Raw genomic sequence first — 22,729 nt, 5'->3', positions numbered from 1 at the left:
ACCCTGCCTTGTCTTCTGTGAGCAGCTTTGTGTGTGTGTGTGTGTGTGTGTGTGTGTGTGTGTGTGTGTGTGTGTGTGTGTATGTCTGTGTCTTATTCCCATTGTTATTGGAGAAGTCAATAATTCTGAAGGATTGCCATTAAAATCATGGCAGAAATAAATATCAATGCAAGAGCCTCATGGCTTTGCATAAGCAATATTCTGAGAACATTTTCTTTCAATGGAATTGAGAGTACATTCCATTTTGAAATTTAATTTCACAGATGTTCCTTCGTTATCACGAGTCAAACAATATAATTTCAAAAGTTGTCATTTTTCTAAATGTGCTTCAAATACCCCTAATACAGTGGTTTTCAAAGTGGGGGCCACAGCCACCTTGGGGGCCACCAGGGGGCGCCCGGGGGGCCTCAACAATTTGGTGTGAAAAATAAATAAATACATGATTTTTAAAAAAATCAACCACAAACACACACACACACACACACACACACACACACACACACACACACACACACACACACACACACACACACACAATCAATTCCTAATTTAATGTAATGTAAAGATGTAAGATGTAATTATTAATTTAAAAAAAAGGATGATATATTCAGAAGTCTGTATTTTTAATGTGTTTTAAAGACATCTTGTAAAAGGGGGGCCTTGGTCAAATGTTAATGCCATTTGGGGGGCCTTGCCCTGGAAATGTTTGGGAACCCCTGCCCTAATAACTGCCTCAAACCATCTCAAATTTCTTTGTAACAAAAAATAAATAAATAAAATAAAAATTAAAATTCTATAGCCTTATGCTTTAGAATGTTCACTTCTTGTCTTGGATGAACCCACTTTTAATTCTTAACATTATGGAATTTTATTTTATTTTTAATTTTTTTATTGATTCATATTTTGTAATAGAAAGAACCACAATTTAAAGGAATATATCTCAACATTACAATGTGAAAGCAGTTAAAAGCTCTCAAAATGCTGGACTGTTCATAGTAGTGTTGAAACAGTGCTGTAGTTAGGATTGCTTTATGTAGCGACACAAATTTAGCATCAAATGGACTTTTTAAGCATCACCACGGGTGTGAAAACATGTGTGTATAGTACTCCAAAATGTTGAAATGTTTATGTGAGGTTCCACATGACTTTAAGACTATAAATGTTTGATTGGTTGCTGGGACTACGGTTGCTGCGATGGCCTTGGGACTGCAGTTACCACATGCAGTTCTGCACTCAGCTCTCCTTTAGTGAACAGTGGACTAGTTCAGCAAAACAGACTTCATGTAAAAACCATAATGAACTTTCTTTTACTTTCACACTATCCGTTGTTACCCAGATGAGGACGGGTTCCCTTCTGAGTCTGGTTCCTCTCAAGGTTTCTTCCTCATATCATCTTAGGGAGTTTTTCATCGCCACCGTCGCCACCGGCTTGCTCAATAGGGATAAATTCCCACAAAATCTGCATCCTGTGTTTATATGTTTCTGTAAAGCTGCTTTGAGACAATGTCCACTGTTAAAAGCACTATACAAATAAAAATTGAATTGAATTGATTTTATTGATTTACATTATAATTTTCTACACAGTGCTTTGTCTCTCTTATTTCATTCAGTCACTTAAATCTTGGTACATTATAATGTTTTGCTAAATGATGACAGAACATTTTTGCATGGTCCCTATTTCACAGACAGGTACACACATTTTCCAACAATCAAACTTTCACATGGAAATTTCATCCAACTCATGTTTAATAATATTAAATCAATTCATCTGCACGTGGTGCTTGCGATAAGGCTGGCAGAAATAATGACATGTTTTTGATTAGAGCCCTTTCCTTCAGACATTCCACTCAGCAATTTTACATAAAATCTGATAACACGCTTATGTTTGATTTACACATTCGGCACGTTTTAGTCAACCTAAGATAAAACAGTAAAAGAGACAAGATTCACTTGAATGCATTTGAATGCAGTTTAGAGGGAAAAAGGTGCTGTGCATGGCATGTGCCAAACCTTTCATGGAAACACATTTAGGACAATTCTGTATTTTTAAGACTTCAGCTGATGTGCATCTATCTCGGAGGTGTTTTTTTCTTCACAAATCAAACACAAGATATAAGGATTGTTACAGTACATCACTATTGATGTGTGAACAAAATCAAACACTGCTAGCTGTAAGAGAGAAGGTACACCATAATCCAGAAAAGCTGTTGATGGCCACTGTCAAGAAAAACAATGTTCATGTTTATTAGAGAAAGAATATTTTGTTTTCGTATTGCTCCACTTTTGCAAAAAATAATGTGTAAGAAGTCTTTTGACCTGAACAGAACAAAAGGGTTGGTCCTACGTTATATTAAGTAAAAACTGTGTAGTTACCCATCTGTATGTTTAAATAGCTTAATGCCAGAACATTTGAGAAACTAAACACACTGAACGTCTTGCTAGAAATTAAGTTTCTTTTTACCACAGTGTGGTTGAAATCTCGATTCAGAAGGTGTGGATTGATTTTCTATAACAGTATGGCGCCGGCAGTAGTTCCAGCTGTAACATAAATAGTTCCTATCAGGTTAGCTTTCTGGTTTTTCAGTAACATGACGCACTGCATTTTTTGTCTTTTTGCTTTGTAACTTCAAGAAAAGTAAATAAAAAAAAAAACTGTTTGTAGCTGCTATAATGTATGTGATAACAGGAACGGGCTTGTTTTGAGACATTCCACAACATTAAACATAATTATAAATGGTTAAAAAGTGCCATGTGTTGTACATTAATAAATATAAATTTTAATGGCTGACAAATCACTATGTTATAAGAGAAAATAACACTTCAGGCTGTGCTGTTATAGGAATCCACTTTGGTATTATTCCACTTCCAGACGGACTGTATCACACCACCCCAGCATGGTCCGTTGCGTGCTATTCCTTGTCTTCTTCATTGCAAACTTTTGACTGTAATCAAATACTCACTTTCTTCAGCTTCTCCAAGAATCAAAATCAGGGCCCAGTACATACGAGCCAGACACAATAGAGAAAAATCCATTCCAAGCATCTGTGCTAACTGCTCTAAAATCAAAAAATCATTTTACTTGAACAGACACACTTCTGTAACTAATTGACAGAGGGAGAGGGATATCGGTTGCCCGTTCCCAACCAGAGAACAGGGCCAGTTATGCTCTCTTGTACAACTATCCGCTGATGGCAACAGCATATGGATCACATGACCCACATGAATTTTAGGCTGTACAACTACTTAGTGTCATAAACTAATAGGGCTGGGTACAAAAAATCTATTTTAATCGATCTTCAATTTAACGAAACGATATCGATATTTATTAATGCACGTGCTTAACTTGAGAGGACGTGAAAATTGCCTGTAGTTCACCTCTCATCCTGAAGATGTCGCCATCTTTCATGTTTTGGATTTTGAAGACGGTTTTATTTCTTAAACATGTTTTAAGTTGCTAATGAATTTCACTGTTGCACATTTACAATGTGTGTGTTTTGTTTTTACAGTAATGTGCATTGTGCAGTTTGTGCTTACCTTGTGTGCATTGTATGCACATATTTATGATTTCTTGTTACAATGTTTGTTACTCAAAGTAAAAGCAAAAAGTAATTAAACATAATTGTGTGGGTCCCAATTGCTAATGTAGATGTGTATTTCAGTAATATAGTTAAGTCGGAGGGTTTTAGTTACCAGCATTTATATTAAAACATGGATTCCATGTCCGCAGAACTAACATTTTAAATGAAATATTGATAAATAATCGACATTGAATTGAATCGAAATTGAAATCGAATCGAATCGAAACCATATAAATGAGAATCTAATCGAATCACCAAATTGGTCGCAATACCCAGCCCTATAAACTAATACCCTAAAACTTCACTAATTGCTACTGTTGTAGTTCAAGTATACTTTGAACCCCAGAAGCAGCAATAAAGTTGTTTAATCCAGGTGTGATATTAATCTCTTTGTGTTATGGCAGGCATAAAATGGATTAGCAATTATCCAGTGCACTGTGTGAGCGATTCTTTCCAACTGGCGAGTCGTTTCTGCTCATGCCTGACATTTTTCATCTGCTGAAATTAACATTTAGCTCACTCACTCAGGCGGCAATATTCAGCCTCATAATAGTCTGATCAATAGCAGTTATTACTATCATTATTGCCCTTCTCTGTATTATTATTGCTATTATGTTTCGAAGTGTATAATTGATCTCAATGTCAAACTCATTACAAGCTTTCGTGCATGGAGTGGCATGGATCATCAGGCTGATGTGAATAAGTGTATGAGTAAGTGAGTCATTTCTGTTAGTTTCTGTCATTTCTGAGCAGGAATAGGCCTGCACGCTTCTTATGCCATACTAAGGCGCAGATGTGACAAATAAAATAATATAATTTTAAACATTTTAGATTAGTTCTCCTCCATCCATCCATCCATCCATTTTCTGTACTGCTTATCCTACACAGGGTTGCAGGGGAGCCTGTAGCCTATCCCAGGGAACTCGGGGCACAAGGCAGGGGACACCCTGGATGGGGTACCAACCCGTGGCAAGCATATGATAATGGACACTATTTGATGGACTGATAGATTAACATTTAGGAATGGACCTTGAGTACACTGTTAGAAAATGCTCAGTTAGTTCATTAACACTTCATTGTACTTTTTACTGGACTTTTATAACTGTTGGTTAATAGAATGCTAATGAACTCGGTTTGCTCTGGGAGCACTCTTAATAGCACTGGGAGCACTGGGTGCAAGATGGGAAAACACCCAGGATGGGATGCCAGTCCATTGCAGACACATAGTGCACACACATATTGACACCCTGGGGCAGGTTAATCATAGCTCAGTCTAGTCAATCCACCTACATGCATGTTTTTAGAAGGTAGGAGGAAATCGAAGAACCCAGCGGAAACCCACACGGACAACATGCACACATGTGTAACAATGGAGAGACAGTAACCCAAACTGGGGAACATGAAGCTAAGCTACCGTACTGCGCTTCACTATGTTCTTAATGTTCGTCCATAGTAATGTTCACGTATCTAAAAATTTTGCAGCAACATAATCTAAAATTGATCTCAAACCATTCCCAAAATCTAAAATTCCCAGAACCATTAAAAAAAATTCCGGTAACCACATATCTACATTGTTAAGTGATAATACCTGTTAATTAAGCTTATTTTCTTCTAATCAAGCTAGTAAACTATAGTTACATTTTTATTCCATTGCATTTATTCATTGTGCGCATATTCAAATATCACATATTCATGCCATTCTGAGCACGTTCGCCTCACACCTCCAGGGTCCGGGATTCAATTCCCGCCGGGGCCATGTGTGTGCAGAGTTTGCATGTTCTCCCCGTGCTGCGGGGGTTTCCTCCGGGTACTCCGGTTTCCTCCTCCAGTCCAAAGACATGCATGGTAGACTGATTGGCGTGTCTAAAGTGTCCGTAGTGTATGAATGGGTGTGTGAGTGTGTATGTGATTGTGCCCTGCGATGGACTGGCACCCTGTCCAGGGTGTACCCCGCCCTGTGCCCGATGTTCCCTGGGATAGGCTCCAGGTTCCCCCGCAACCCTGAGGAAGGAGTAAGCGGTAGAAGATGGATGGATGGATGGATGGATGCCATTCTGCTGTCTGTTTGGTTAAAATGTTTCTATATATGTCTCATATGATGAGACAAATTGATAAGTGTGAAAGGTTACCATCTTTGTATGAGCAAGTTTACCTATCATCGCACTGGCATTGTAAAATAAGAATGAGTATAAAATCTATGAAGCAATGATAGCCTAAAAAACTCACATGGATCACTGGGAACGATTTATTCTATAACTTGATGCTTAATGAACAGCCGACTAATATGTCAGTTAAAACATTGTTACAGTGACCTATCAACCGGATAATAAATTATTATGTGACCTTTACCGTAAATTATTAGCATATGATAAAAAAAATAGCAAAATCTGAAATGATTGATATAAGCACAACTTAATAAGACTCTGCGTGTGTGAGTGATGGTGGCATTTCTTCTCTGCCTACAACTACAGGAAGTTAAAAAGCGTATAATAAAAGGAAAGCAAATGCCAGAGTATGCATAATGGAGAGCGATTCTTCTACACATGCGTGAACACATTTCTACACGTGCATGCACACACACACACGTGTACACACACCCCCACACACGCACCCACACACACCTATTTGCCCATATGTATCCTGCACCCTGACCTGTGCATTCACATTCAATTTTTGTTTTTCTTTACGCTTGGTGTAAGCAAAAATCTATTCAGCAGAACTGCCAATCACGGAGATGGTATCAGAGAAACCTATTCACCACAACACTGTTGAAATGAATATTATATTTTCCTCTGATTTTATCAGAGCTGTTAAAGGGGCAAGCATAAGTATACTATTTTGCAATTTTCCACCAACTTATTTTTAACTCTTGAATGCATACCTTAGATTACTTGTGACCTCATTTGCCCCCTCTACTACATTTATATTTTAATATTATTTGTAGCATTCTTTCCTTGTCTTCTGAACAATTTACCAATGCTAATTAAAAAACATTCAATTGGATAAGTGATCGACAAAATAACAGTAATAAGTTACAGTTAAAGTGTATTTAGCCATTTCTAGTGTAATATAGTAGTACAAATTTCATGAATATAACAAAAAGAAATGCTATCATTGTCACTGGGAATTTTAATCAATTCTATGAAATTTTTCGATCACTTATTGCTACATAGAGAATCAGTGGATGCATCCCAAACTCTGTTTGATTCCTAGATCCGACATCCCTTAGCCTGCTACTTAGAAATGAATCAAAATTCACCATCTTTAAGGAAGTACCAATTCCTAAAATGTGCTCAGAGGAATCAAATTAGGAGAGAGGATACACAGGCGTGTCTTATGTGGAAGTCTAATAAATGCGCCACCTCTCCCAGAAAACAAAACAAAAAATTAATTTATATTCAAAAATAATATTCTTTGTTAACACGGAGTTCAAACAAAATCCTTCCAAGAAAGCCAGTATGCCTTACTATAAAAAAAGTTCTGAACCTTTTTTTTAGACTAAAACATTAACATTTATGCATTTAGTTTAGTCAGTTTAGTTTAATTTAGTTTCTAATCACTGTTGTTTATAGGCTGATCCATTATACAGTTAAGACAGCTGTGAAACATCATCAATACGTGAATTCACTAAAGTAGGTTTAAAGTCATGCTTCAGTGAACAAGAAGCTCTGATTTGTTAAATATGATTGTTATTGAATTCTTCCTTCCTTATAACAAAGTAAAATTGAGGAAGACTGAAGACTGAGAGAAGAGAATATTTATAAACTCAGTCCTTAATTCGATGTTTATAAAATGGTGGCAATTTATTAGGATTGACTTCTGGCTTTGTGTAAAGGGTATCCACCTTGGTTCCCCATTTTTTAAAATTTGTATTTGTACAGTGGTTCCCATCCTTTTGTAATTACTCCCATCTTTTTTCTCAAGTCCATGTTCAAGTAGTGGCTTATCATTGTCTTTTTTTTGTTTGTTTGTTTCTCCCAAAATTCCCTTAGCCCCTAATTCCCTTAGCCCCTAATTCCCTAGCGTCTAATTATTATTATTATTATTATTATTATTATTATTATTATTATTATTATTATTATTATTATTATTTTTACTATAGCCTAGCTATAGTATAAAAACTAAAGTCACTTAAACCGGAAGATTAAAATTTTTAATCAGTAAGTCAGGGATAATTTTCACCACTATATAAAAGAGTTTTATGTAATTTGGTCAAAATGACAGAAGGTTGTGGGTTAATGTGTAGATGTTTTATTAAAATAACAATTCAAAAATGTAAATGTCAAACAGGCAGAGGTCACTATACAAGTACCATAAAATCAGTGGCCAAAAAGAAGCTTCAAGGGAACAGTCCTAAATCAGAAAACATGATTACATGGCTTGGACTCGTACTGAGAGATCGGCAGGACTTGGCATTGACTGAGAGAACAATCAGTCCTTAAAAAAACCAAGCAAGCCCCTATTTGGATTTGATTAGTTTTACATGTGGAGGTGACATAATGTAATTCTTACCAGAGTATTTCTGGAATTTTAGTCCTGTCTGAATCTCTTCTCATGTCAGTAATTTTTTTACAGACCATATTTAATGTTTTAATGTTATATAAATAACCCATGCTAATATATAGATATCCCAATTGATATGTTGGTAAAAAAGTTCATTATGTACTGTTGGAAAAGTGTTTTTCTTCTTTTTTTTCAGAATAAACTTACCCCCGGAAGTGAAATTATACACAACCAAGTAGAAACTTTTATACACAGAACAATATAATATAGACAACATATATAATATAGACTTATCCGAGAATTGACGGTTCTGTCATGTTCTAGGTACATTAGTGAGTTCCTAGCATAGCTATAGCCTACAGTTATGTTACAGGCATGTAACCTACTAATGATTAAGTGTAGCTTACACAGTCACAAGCCCTACAACAAGCAGTTATAATAAAGGTCACTTCTCAATCAATTTTTATTAAAATGAGTTGTATGTAGTGGGCCTAGTGTGATGAGTGTAGGTACATTGTGAAGACACTTCCATTTCTGTGATTTATACAGAGTTTGTTTATCTTGTGTGAACCGACTACTACAGACATCCCCTGGCAATATTACTTAACAAATATATGTCTGGAAGTCTTATCCCATCCGAATAGTAGGTAAGATGAGCTGCAGGTCTTTGGGGGAATTCGGGTGAGGGAGACCTCTGGCAAACAGGAGGTACATTGCAGTGATTTTCTTTGACAGCAATATTGCTGTGTTGGTTTGGGGGTGAACAAGCTTGCCTTTTCAATAATATTTCTCTATATGAATGAGTCTGATAAAATGACAGGATTGGTTTGAAAATAGCCATTTCCCTGTCATGGTCCATCCAGAATTGGATTTACTGTCGTACTGGAATTTGCAATATGATTTTTAGATCTTCAGGGCTAAGGGTTGTAGCACTGGATTGAAAAACAAGTTCGACATGGATGATATTAAAACACAGCATCATGTTTGAGTCTATACGTTTAACACACACTCCCATACAAAATTTGAGTCCTCTTGAATTTTTTGAGCTTTGATATGTGGTTGCAGATTTTTGAAAAATTATTTAAATTCTTCGAATGCAACTTAACTGGTGAATCCCTTCTGCTTCTTGCCCCTCTTCAATGGAGACAAAGGAGATCCTTCATTTCAATCAAATCTTTGGTCTATTGAAACATTTTACTGCCGCAGGGTCGGGGTGCTCATCCTCCACTTTGACAATGCAGTCGTTTATACAAACTTTATTGGATGCTAAACTGAAATGTAAATAAAATGCATGGGAGCCCATTCGACTAATATATAAAGTACAGTCATTGGCAGCATGAGAGAAGAAGAGAACTTAGAGATATATAATGAGTGCCTATAATTTTAAATTTAAATATAAGGAGTAAAAATAAAAAAGAGTACAACAATACAATTTCAAGAATATTCAGGTAAAGTATAACTATGCCAGACTATGCCTTATCCTGTCAGTTTAGTTTGCCTTGCCTATATTAACCACCATTTTGCCTGTTTAAAAGATTATGATTTAGATTGTACACATTTTTTTTTGCTTGTTTATTATATCCATTGTCTTAGCATTTTGTGACAGGGTGAATCAGTCTGGGTCTGGCCTTTTCCTCCTCATTGTGCACTTTCTCAGTAAACTCTCCAGAATTAATCAGACTTACGCTGTTAGCACATTTAATTAAACGTAACTATGTAGAAGTTAATTTATCAGCCAGTTTGACTGTGTACTGTGTGTTGTTAAAGAGAGCTACTGAAAAGGTTGCGTGAAATTACACACACACACGCATAGGCTCAGAGACAAATGAGGTGAAGCGGCTTTAAATGTCTTACAGGAGCCCAACCAGTGATAACAGCTGACCTTTACACTTCACATGCACAAAGCCGCTGGCAAAACGAGACAGAGAGAGAGAAAGAAAGAGAGACAGAGGGAAGAGAGAGAGGGACGTGGGTATAAGAAAATCAAATGAGCAGGAAAAAATACTTAATTTAAAGTGGAACATAAGAAAAATATGATGAATAACTTTACAAACTGTACGCAAAGTGTAAGGTACAAGGTAAGGAAAGGCAAATTAAAAGGCACTGTTTAGATACAAACAACCTCAAGGACTTCAAGGAACTTCAATGATCTCACTCACTCATTCACTACCATGCTCAGTCACTCAATCACTCACTCATTCACTGCCATGCTCACTCACTCACTCACTCACTCACTCACTCACTCATTCACTATCATGCTCACTCACTCACTCATTCACTATCATGCTCACTCACTCACTCACTCACTCACTCATTCACTGCCATGCTCATGCACTCACTCACTACCATGCTTACTCACTCATTCACTATCATGCTCACTCACTCACTCATTCACTCATTCACTATCATGCTCACTCACTCACTCACTATCATGCTCACTCACTCACTGCCATGCTCACGCACTCACTCATTACCATGCTTACTCACTCATTCACTACCATGCTCACTCACTCACTCATTCACTACCATGCTTACTCACTCATTCACTCACTCACTCATTCACTGCCTTGCTTACTCACTCATTCACTCACTCACTCATTCACTGCCTTGCTTGCTCACTTACTTTCTCACTCACTCACTACCATCCTCACTCACTCACTCACTCATTCACTACCATCCTCACTCACTCATTACCATCATCACTCACTCACTACCATCCGCACTCACTCATTCACTACCATCCTCAGTCACTGACTCACTACCATCCTCACTCACTCACTCATTCACTACCATCCTACTCACTCATTACCTTCATCACTCACTCATTCACTACCATACTCACTCACTCATTCACTACCATCCTCACTCACTCACTACCATCCTCACTCACTCATTCACTACCATCCTCACTCAGTCACTCAATCACTGACTCCCTAACTACCATCCTCACTCACTCATTCACTACCATCCTCACTCACTCTCTACCATCCTCACTCATGCTTTCATTACCATCCTCACTCAGTCACTCAATCACTGACTCCCTCACTACCATCCTCACTCACTCATTCACTACCATCCTCACTCACTCACTACCATCCTCACTCACTCATTCACTACCATCCTCACTCACTCACTCACTCACTCACTACCATCCTCACTCACTCATTCACTACCATCCTCACTCACTCACTCACTCACTCACTCACTCACTCACTCACTCACTACCATCCTCACTCACTCACTCACTCACTCACTCACTCACTACCATCCTCACTCACTCATTCATTACCATACTCACTCACTCACTCACTACCATCCTCACTCACTCATTCAATACCATACTCACTCACTCACTCACACTCACTCAATCACTCATTCACTACCATCCTCACTCACCTACTCATTCACTACCATCCTCACTCACTCACTCACGCACTGACTCACTAACATCATCAGTCACTTGCTCAGTCACTCGCTCACTACCATCCTCACTCATTCTTACATTACCATCCTCACTCACGCACGACCATCCTTTCACTCACTCACTCACTCACTCACTCATTCAAAACATCTTCACTCGCTCACTCACTCACTCACTCACTACCATCCTCACTCACTCACTCACTCACTACCATCCTCACTCATTCAATACCATACTCACTCAGTCACTACCATCCTCACTCACTCATTCAATAATATACTCACTCACTCACTCACTCATTCGATAATATACTCACTCACTCACTCATTCAATACCATCCTCACTTGCTCACTCATTCAATACCATCCTCACTTACTCCCTCACTCACTCACTACCATCCTCACTCATTCACTCACTCATCCAATACCATACTCACTCATTCACTCACTTCCATCGTCACTCACTCTCTCGCTTGTATGCTCACTCACTACCATCTTTATTTGCTCACTTACTTACATCTCCGCTCACTCCACACAGTCACTGACTCACTTTTACACTCACTCACTGATGAATGTGCTCATAAATTATGTGTATATGAAGTCAAGCCACTTTATACCCTGCACTCATTAACCACATATCTACAGCCAGGAGAGATTCTCCCATTAAAGACACAAAACTGTCAATCATCTATACAAAAAAAACTTTTATTATTTAAGGCTGATTTTAAAGCTGAAAAACAGACAGTTTTAAACAAGGTCAGGCTCCAGTTTTTTTTTTTTTCATCTACAAATATCCAACCTCTGCATTATTTAGCTCAGACCTGTGTACTTCAGTTGGATGATGGAGATGAGCAAGAAAAAAGATAAAACGGTACTGCTTCATACTAATGGCACCCCTTCTCCTGGCAATATTGCCATATTCACTCCACATTTTAATTTAATGAGTGTCATTTAATGCCAAGCTAAATTCATTTATTGATCTTCAGTAGCCACATTATCCCGGTTACACTCAGTGCAAGGTGGGAGAATCCACCCCAGATGGGACACCAATCCATCACAGGCCACCATTCTCACACATTCACACCTAGGCGTGCGTTAGCATTGACAATCTGCCGAATGCTTTTTGAAAAATGGGAGGAATCATTTACAGTTTAATTTATAAAAGTTGTATCAGTCTAAATTTACAAAGGCCTGTAAATTCCTGTCTTGTTTGTGCTAATGACTATTAGGGAACTTTTAGATTTTAGTCCAAAGCAATGTCCTTGCCTAATTTCAATACTCACATTTGCTATGTTTTACTCCAAACTTTCATACAAAACAGAACAGGTTAAATTGGCAACTTAGTTAAATTTCAGGGGCTAAGGAATTCATTCGGCAATAATGTATAGTTATATACGAGATATATTGGATCCTGAGCCATTGCATCCCTCGCCAGTATAAAGTGCTTACTGAATGAAATGAACGAATTAAGTATTGTTGTATATTGTGTCATAATAATAATTTCGTTTCACCCGGTATATGTGATGTGCAGCAGAACTGTAGAGAGCAGGAAGTTACTGCAGCAGTATAATAATAACACAGTACACTATTTACCCCATAATTTGTGCCTTTGTTTATTTAACACTTTGACTTTACAGCTCTGTTTTTAGCAGAGCACCAGCAGCTTCATGAGTGGCTTTAGCTGTTTATTTATTTATTGGGGTAATTACAGTTGCAATTTACATGGATTTGCTTTGGACAACATTTCCTGCTTTAACTGATTTTTTGCCAAAAGAACAGATTGAAGTGGCAGATTTTTTGCAAAAACAGGTAAACACGCTTGTTTGTTCCACAAATTTCGGGCTCACAGAGTTCAGGGAGCCAATTCTGATGTGTAAACAATGATGGGCATATTGACAAACAAAATGCTTTTCAAATATACTTTAAGTTGGTTTCGTTGATGTATTTTTTTTTCTGTATCAGTTTGTTTCAATGGTCAGACTATATGGAGACAAGATAATGAGCATCTTAACATGTCATCAATCATCTGATGAACAAAATATGCATTTAAAGCAGCCGATGATTCAGTATGTTACAGTTAGTAGTTCCATCAATATGGTACAGTTTGAATTATCGTTGTGTGACTTTATTGGTAAGGTGAGAGTTAGCTATGATGAGTGGGGGTTGGGCATGTCTTCTTCCCAGGAACTAATAGGCAGAGATTCCCCAACTTATTCACTGGGACTGACCAGCATAGAGGTCATGCCTCCTTCACTAGGACTGACAGAAACAGAGGCCGCACCTCCATTACTGGGACTTGGAATAAACTGCTCTTTAAGACATCATCAATTCCACCTTTTTAACACAGCAACATAAATGCTGGAGCTGATCACACGCTTCTCCACGGATGCTCATTTCAAGGTGAAGAAGGAAGACAATTCTCAGCTTTGGGCCTTGTTGCATTATTCATGTGAAGCAGCATGTTTTATGTGTGAGTAATGACCTCAAGCAGATGTGTGCAAAAGCAATTCATAAAAAAAAAACCTGAATGGGATAGATGACCTACGCTTTTCCTGCATTAGGCTCTAATGTCATACACAGATCTACTAGACGCACTGTAGCACATTATCCAATATATCTTCACTGAGCAGCAGTGCAGTGCTCATGTGAATGTAGAATTGTAGTTATCAATAAACAAAAGGGAGAGAAAAGACACAAATGTGAGATATGCAGGTTAAAAGATCAGTGTAGAACACCATGCTCTGTCTCAGATGGTATAGAAGTATGATATTCAACATTGTCAAATGATTATTAGTTCACCAGTTCATTACGTTGTATCTGGAACTGAGGCTGTCACGGTGGGTAGCATTGCAGCTCCACAGCTCGGGGGTCAACGGTTTGAAAGCACATAGCAATTCGATAAGTTGGTCAACGAGTGACAATCACTGAGTGAGGAAATCACATTTAGGGAACACCTCAAACTGTGTAGAACGGAGGTCCTAAGGAGTTAGGCACCCTTGAATTAGATTCATTTACTGCAGAGTTTGGACTTTGCTTTTGGTAACTGTTTTAAAAGTTGCCTGCTTTAAACATGGTGTGATGCTGCTTCTTGTGTGGGTAGCAATTTTAAGCATTCCTGCTGGTCTGGTCTTGTTCTTTGGGTTGATTTCCATGCGCTAAGAGCATTGCTTTTATGAAAGTGACTAGACCTCGCTGTCTCCTACACATAAACACAACCAAGCACTTACAAGCTGTAAAGGTCCCAATCAAGGCTACATCTGGATTAATTTAGGGGACCAAATCAGCCACCCCCTTGCTAGGTCTCACAACCTGGTTTACCCCAATTATAAGTGTTTGCTTTCTAGTGAGTAGAGATGAAATCTGGAAAATTATTATACTATATAATAATTACCTGCAGGCTTTTCACATTTTGTTATAAGCACAGGGTAGAGGAGATGGACACACAAAAGAAAAACAGAACAGAACAGATGAAATAACACAGCACAAAGAAGGCAAAACATATAAAGCACTCAAAATGGATGTAAAGTAATATTTGAGAATAATGAACAGACTGAAGGAAAGGAAAATTTTAATTTTAGAAACAGCTGCCTAATAATAAAGCAGGATTTAGCATTTAGTATATAAGCCATCATGATAAATTCTTTTCATACTGGGTAGGCAGATTGGCATCTCCCAAACTAGTCACATGTCTCAACCTCTCACACATTTACTGATGGATCAGCATCTCAGAAATAGACTCAGCCAATGGCTTGAACCGCAACAAAAATGCACGTGAAGTGGCGCCAGACTTGAACCCAGACGTCTCGAGGGCACTAATTGCAGTATGTCTCCCTGGTTTGTAACCTTGGCAAGGAGGCATAGAAATGCTGCTCACCAACAGATATAGGAAGGCCGAGACTCTGATTGTGCAGCTACGGCAACCGTTTGCTCACTAATGAGTTCTTGTCTTTCAAAGCCCTGCAGATCTGTCAGAGGGTCGCTGCTCTCCAGCTCAGTGATGTGTCTGCAGCCAAATTTCACACTTCACTCATGTCAACCAAGAGCAGCTCGAATCAGATTTCACTCTGCCTTCTATCACGCTTTTGCCTACCTTTCCAACCCACATAACAAGTACAGTAAGTAATGGCCCAGTACCAGTCCACACTAACCTGAAAGCAAGACCACCACAGAATGATGGGTATTAAATCATCCGAATCTCCCTGCTACAACTGAACTTTGATAAGACAATCATATATCTTAGACAAAATGAAAATGCTACACATGTACAGGATCTGGTTGGTAGTATTTTGGCCACTTTTGCCCAGATTCCAAAAGCAGTGAAAATGATGCTTACAGCTGGGCCAATTGTGGCCCACAATACATTTGACATTGCTGAACAGATGCTTATCTACCTAAACCCTCATCTACCTAAAACAATTGCCTGCTATCTGGGCAATATACTAACTTCCTTCATACTACAATGTATAAATAAACATTCCTGCTGGGGTTTAACCCTGAGGATTCACCCTGGTGATTAGATCATCATATCCATTACATAATAGGTCAAATTAGTTATACCACATTGCTTTCCAATTCTCAAATCTGATTAGCCAGAAGGTGCTGATTAATTTTGCTTAACAGCAGCACTGACAGTAGTTCTGCCTGTAGGATAAATCACAAGTTTATATCAATGCACTAGTTCTAATACTTTATCATTTTTATAATAACAGCTACAACCTCAATTTCAAAAAATTCGGGACGCTGTGTAACAATGTAAATAAAAACAGAATGCATTTGAATGGATTTGCAAATCTCACAAAACCTTATGTTATTCACATTAGAGCATAAAAAACATATCACACGTTTAAACTAATTAAATGTTCTCTTGTAAGGAAAAAATAAGGTAATTTTGAATTTGATGGCCACGACACGTCTCAAAAAAGTTGCGACGGGGCAACGAAAGACTGTAAAAGTAAGTGTTAATAAAAAGAAACAGCTGGAGGCTAATTGGCAACAGGTCAGTTAGTCAGTGATTGGGTATAAAAAGAGTATCTTAGAGAGGCAGAGTTTTGCAGAAGTAAAGATGGGCAGAGGTTCACCAATATGTGAAAAACTGCGTCTACATTTTACACAGCGTCCTATCTTTATTGGAACTGAGATTGTAATTCACAGGGACTTGTATGGTAGATGCTTCACATAATCTAAGACTGATAGTGAACATGTTGTTATTTAACAAAAAGAAGTGTACTATATTTGTTCATTTTGTTGCACTTTCGGAGATGTTTATTTAAAATTTATGGAAGGAGCCTCCAGTGCCAGCACTTTGTAACTTTGATTTCCGCCATGGGAAGGTCTTCAAGAGAAAAAGAGTGGCTGGTGAGGGAATGACTATTTATAGCTGTTATACCGTAAGTGATAAATGGGATTAACTTGTTTCAAGGTCATACTACTGAATTAAAAATAACTATAAATTGATAACAAAAAAGTACAACATGTCATTCATTAATTAATAGAAAAAAATAACTTTTAGCAAACAGAGGAACAAAATATTATAAAAAAAATAATAATCTAGGAATGTTGGGGTAGTCTCAACAATGTCTCGTTTTTGCTGTGCTGTACCACACAACCTGTCCTTGATTTATTTTCCTGTAACAACATGCCCCAAAGTGTTCTAGTCCTTACCTAACATTTACAAACATTCTTACGACTTTGTTCATATGAAATGCATCAAATGTGCTGTTGCATTCTTAGGATTCCTGCACTCTAAAAAATGTTAGTGTTATTTTTTCTACCCAAACGCTGAGTTGAGCCTTTTGGTCATTTATTTGGGTTATTTTCTCAGTCTTGGGTAGTTTTTGGGTAGTTTTGTATAATCCAACCTCTGGGTAAGTGGCTGGGTCATTTTGATTAACAGTTGAATCAACGCGCCCCAACGCATCTGCCCAGCTCCTTGGGTCAAATGTTAGATTTTTTTAGAGAAACACACTCAGAAAGGATTAATATCCTACAGACGTTTTGTGTTATTACTATTTCAACACATGTTGTGTTAAATCATCCAATAAACGTGTTCAAAAAGAAAAAAAATTCACAGGGTGACCAACACGTGTTAAATTATTATCCAATCACGTTGCCATCATCCAACTCTGAACTCGCCTCAAAGTGAGCGATCGTTGCTTTGACCATTTGATCGTGACCATGGAGTCGGCGTCCTGATGCGAGGAAGCCAAATGACCACAGGTAAGTTAGCGTTCATCACTATATAGCGTTAATTCTGCTGAAAAAGTTAGTTCCAGTCCACTAATTTGATTGGACGAGTAGCATTCCAAGAGTCCTTTTATTTACTATAACCGCACTGGGATGTTTCAATGTTTGTATCACTCCACTTGTCTGTGTTTGCCACATAAAATTCCACTTCTAGCAACAGTCCCACTGTTACTACAGTAGAGTTAGCAACATCAACAGCAGACATGGCAAACAATATTTTTTTTCCATGAATACAACTACTGACTTAAATATGAAAGCTTGTCAGTTGAAGATAAAAAATGGAAGAAGGGATACCAATTTCTCTGGATGCACCTTTAACAGGAATGTGCAAATCATTGGGAGCTAGCTAGCCAATGGGCTATAAAATGAGTAGGCTTCCTCTGGATCTAGTTCCATTCGCAGAGCAAAAATTGTGATTTTTCCAGATTGTGTCTAAAATGTCATGTAATCGATAAGAATTTCTTATTTATATTTATATGTTGTATAAAAGCAATATTGCAGTCGCAGTTGTGTGGCTATACTGAATATCCACACAACTGCAGGTAATCACAGGCATGGCGATATTCAGTATAGCCGCATTCTTGATTGTGTGATATTGCTTCATATTAAGAGTTACTTCTCATATTCAGACTCTTACATGTTTCTGAAACTGGGAGCAGCTGAATTTTGGTCTGGAGAAGCACATTAATGAGTAGTGGACTGTCTGAGTGAGTTGGAGAGGCTGAGAAAGGCACTATAGAGCAATTTATTAAAAACACATAAGCATGATTTTCAGACTATTTAATAGACATTCGGGAATAACACCAAAATCTGAGTAACAAAAATGTTTTAAAAAAAGAAAAATGAAAACGAAAAACCAATATACGGTAGATAGCACGTTTAAAAGGATGTGCAAATTTGACTGTCCAAGGACATTCGATTTGTCCACTAATGAATGCAGTCTGTGTGGGGCTATAAATCATATCTGAGTAATCATGGTTTCCAGTTGTAAGAACTTTGCTCTCTGGCCTCAAAGTGAGAAGTAGGACACTTAAAACTTAAACAGAAAAGTTAATCATCATGTGGAGATGGATTGTGAGCTTGTGTGTGTGTGTATGTGCTGAGGTAAATACAAAAGGAGGAGAGCTGGATACCTCATTTATTTATACTGCACTCCAAGAACAGAAACATCAGCAACAAATTCCTCATGACGCTGCAGCCTGCTTCTCTCTTTTCAGCCCAGCTCAATATACTGATATTAATGTTGTCTCGAAGCACAATCTACATGACAGTGCCTAAGTAACCTGGAAGACTGTCTGAGAGAGAGAGAGAGAGAGAGAGAGAGAGAGAGAGAGAGAGAGAGAGAGAACAAAACATAGTAGCAAACATAACACTAAATTCTCATTCATCCTCCTTCTCCTCCTCTTCCTACTACAACTACTACTACTACTACTACTACTAATATTACTAATTCTACTACTACTATTACTACTACTACTAATATTACTACTACGGCTACTATCATTACTACTTCTACTTCTACTACTACTACTATTACTACTATTACTACCACTATTACTACTACTACTAATATTACTACAACTACGACTACTACTATTACTACTACTACTACTACTATTATTACTCTTTCTATTTTACATGGTGTGATGTGGCCCAACACAAAGTGGAGTTACACTTTCCACCCCAAAGTTATCGCTTGTGCTATAACTTCTTTAAACAGCTCCCTCTCAGTTTCCTTTTACTTAAATAATAAAAAAAAAAGAACTAGAAAATGCAAATACCTCTGTCCTGAAGACATTTCTGTGTTAGAAAACTTAAAGTTACAACTCACACTGGAGACTCCTTCCAAAAATGTTTGCATTTTACTATATCAACATTTACACTTTTTTTTTCTTCCAAGAATCCACTATACAAAGCCCTGTGTAAGTGTTAGGATGCAGATGATTTGATATGACATATTAAAACGAGCATATGAATATAAACCTTGCAGCTGGAACTACTATCAGAGCTGCTGTTATAGAAAATTCATCAACACCTTCTGACCAAACAAAAGCGAGCATGCAGTATTGTTGTGGAATACATTTATATAGCATATGACATGAGTTGTGACAAAAGAATAGAAAATATACACAAATAAATATACATGGGAAACATGAATCTGAGATAATAAATAAAATGACAGAGGATGACTCACCTGAAATCTCTTCTACAGTATGTTTAACCTTTTATCACAGGATTATGATATCATCATGATATCGTATCATCGAACTGGATTTATATTTCATTAAATTCCTGTCCATTCAGCATAATTACTTTATGCTCTGAATGGGACCTACTTGAAATTTCGAGCTTCTTCAAGCTGTTAAAGATGTTGCAAATTGCCAAAATGTGCGAAAGTCATTAGACAGCTTAATGAGGTACATGTGAATAAATTAACTAGAGCATGAATCTTGCTAATAGAGAAAAACTGCTCATGTACACCCTCTTGCTGTAATATTTAGGCTATATGTTGTAACCTGTATGTTGCCACTTTTTTCACCATTAAATCAAGAGAGATGCCAACTTTTCTACTTAACTGTATATTATACATTTAATAAGACATTAAACTGGAACTGAACTGATATGTTTTAAGGTTGTGTCTGAGAAATGTAGATGGGATAGAGTAAAGCAGGTACTGTGGTTAACACAACATCTCATGCAAAGTAAAAACCCTGGTGTATGCATCTGTCACTGCAGGGCTTGTTATGATTCAGTATCAAGGGCCCAATGTGTGTGATTAGTGGTATGAAACAGTCTTCACACCAATATATCACCCCAAAATATGTGTGAAATATTGCCATGATGTGCATGATTGGTACTGACACATGCTCTGTAACTGTGTGCATTTTTGTTTCTCCACCTCACCGTGTGATAATAGACATGCAATGACACACACACACAAACATACATTCATACATATGAATGTATGTATACTCACTACTTTACATTGTAGCAAAGTGTCATTTCTTCAGTGTTGTCACATTAAAAGATATAATCAAATATTTGAGGGGTGTACTCACTTTTGTGAGATACTGTATATATATATATATATATATATATATATATATATATATATATATATATATATATATATATATATATATATATATATATATAATATGTAATAACTTACTTAACTTAATGAGCATGACTTGTAAATGTTGGCCTAAGAAATTTAACACAATTATCCAATATATTCCCACTCCTGATAATAATTTTAATATTCAGTTGAATATATAGTAGTGCCTTAGTAGTGCCTACTCACTGTGGCTCAAGGTCCCTTTCCAGAACCTTCACACTGACTGTCCCTCATTGGTGGAATGAACTTCCAACCTCAATCTGGACCACAGAATCTGTCACTATCTTCAAAAAACAGCTAAAGACCCACCTCTTCGTGAGTATGTAACTAACCCCTAAAAGGCCAACCGCACATTATCATTAAAAAAAATTTAAAAATAAAAACAACAAAAACAACTCTGTCACTTACACCTCTACTCTATACACTTTGATTTCTAGAACTCAATTTAAAGATCTTGTATGGTAGCACTACCTGTATGGTTCTCCGCTTGATATATCGCTTTGCTTGTATTTTCTCATTTGTAAGTCACTTTGGATAAAAGTGTCCGTTAATGAATAAATGTAATGTAATGCAAATGAATATTGATTATAATGTGTAATCCAGGGGTTATGCCCTTCCAGTGAGGAACCAAAAAAAAATTCATGGGTCCTCTTATGAGGCAACACAGATTAATTTCATAAGAATAATCTGTTTTAAATATCAATCACATTAGACAATTATGTATAGCCATATATATTTTACAACAGCATTTTATTCCTGGATTGTTCCTGGATTTTAACTAATAGAAACCAAACCAGTCAGCACACTTGGTATCATATTATAGCACATAAATTTTTGACCATGAAAATAGCAACACTGAACAAAAAAGGACTTGCATTCAAATGAAATAGCAACACAACACCATTAAGCAGCAAATTTCGCTTGCTACTGGAGAAAAATAGAGCCCTATGTCTGTTATATTTAGTTAGCATTCAGATGAAGTAGTTTATTTAAGTTGTAAGACATGAGACAAGACTTATCAGGGTATGCTTGAGGTTAGTAAAATACTGTCTTATGCCTGTGTCTGAGCTAATAAAATTCTGCCTCTTGGGGAAGCAAAATTTCATGCACAATTTGGACCAAAATTGCTCTGAGAATTCTGCTGTGTTAGCAGATTTTGAATTCATTTCTAACCATGAAAATGAAAAACAAAGGACAAGCATGAAAAAAAATTGGCCCAACCAAAATAACCAGATGCTGGCTTTTACCAGTAGATTATGATCGCTTCAGCATAACAATGCCTGTTACATTTTAATTAGGGTTCAGGTCAAGTAGCCCACTTATGTTGGATGATAAATTGTGAGCTTCCCCAAAACCGGCTTGAAAAAAACGGGACAGGGGTTCGCTGAAGGTGAGAAAATCTTAGAATGCAGTAACACATGCACATATTTAGACCAAAATGGGTTTGAAAATCTGCATCGGCACATTTCGAGTACCATACCAACCTTTTGGCCCAGCACAGCGCATTAATTAATGAAGATGAAAATACCCACACTGCAAATCACAAAAAAGTTTGCTTTGCATCCAACCGAGACAGCAGTAAATCATCAACACCATCAATGCCATAACCCCTTTTGCACTGCTTCACCTTTGTCAGTACAGTGCGTTGCTTTATGATCTGGAAATTAACAACAAAGGCCGAATGCAAACATGTGGCTTGTGTCCAAACAAAATAGCAATAACACTGGGGTTAACTGGCAAATTATGCTTCAATCAGCATGAAATTGGAGCATTAATTCTGTTATATGGTATTTAAATAGTATTCTGGAAAAGTAGCATATTTATGTTGTAAAGGGTTGACATAAATAGTGAATATCCACAATCTACA

This window comes from Ictalurus punctatus, chromosome 4, assembly GCF_001660625.3.
Source record: "Ictalurus punctatus breed USDA103 chromosome 4, Coco_2.0, whole genome shotgun sequence".
Lineage (NCBI taxonomy): Eukaryota > Metazoa > Chordata > Actinopteri > Siluriformes > Ictaluridae > Ictalurus > Ictalurus punctatus.
The sequence above is the reverse complement of the archived record's forward strand: the minus strand, read 5'-3'. Positions refer to the sequence as shown.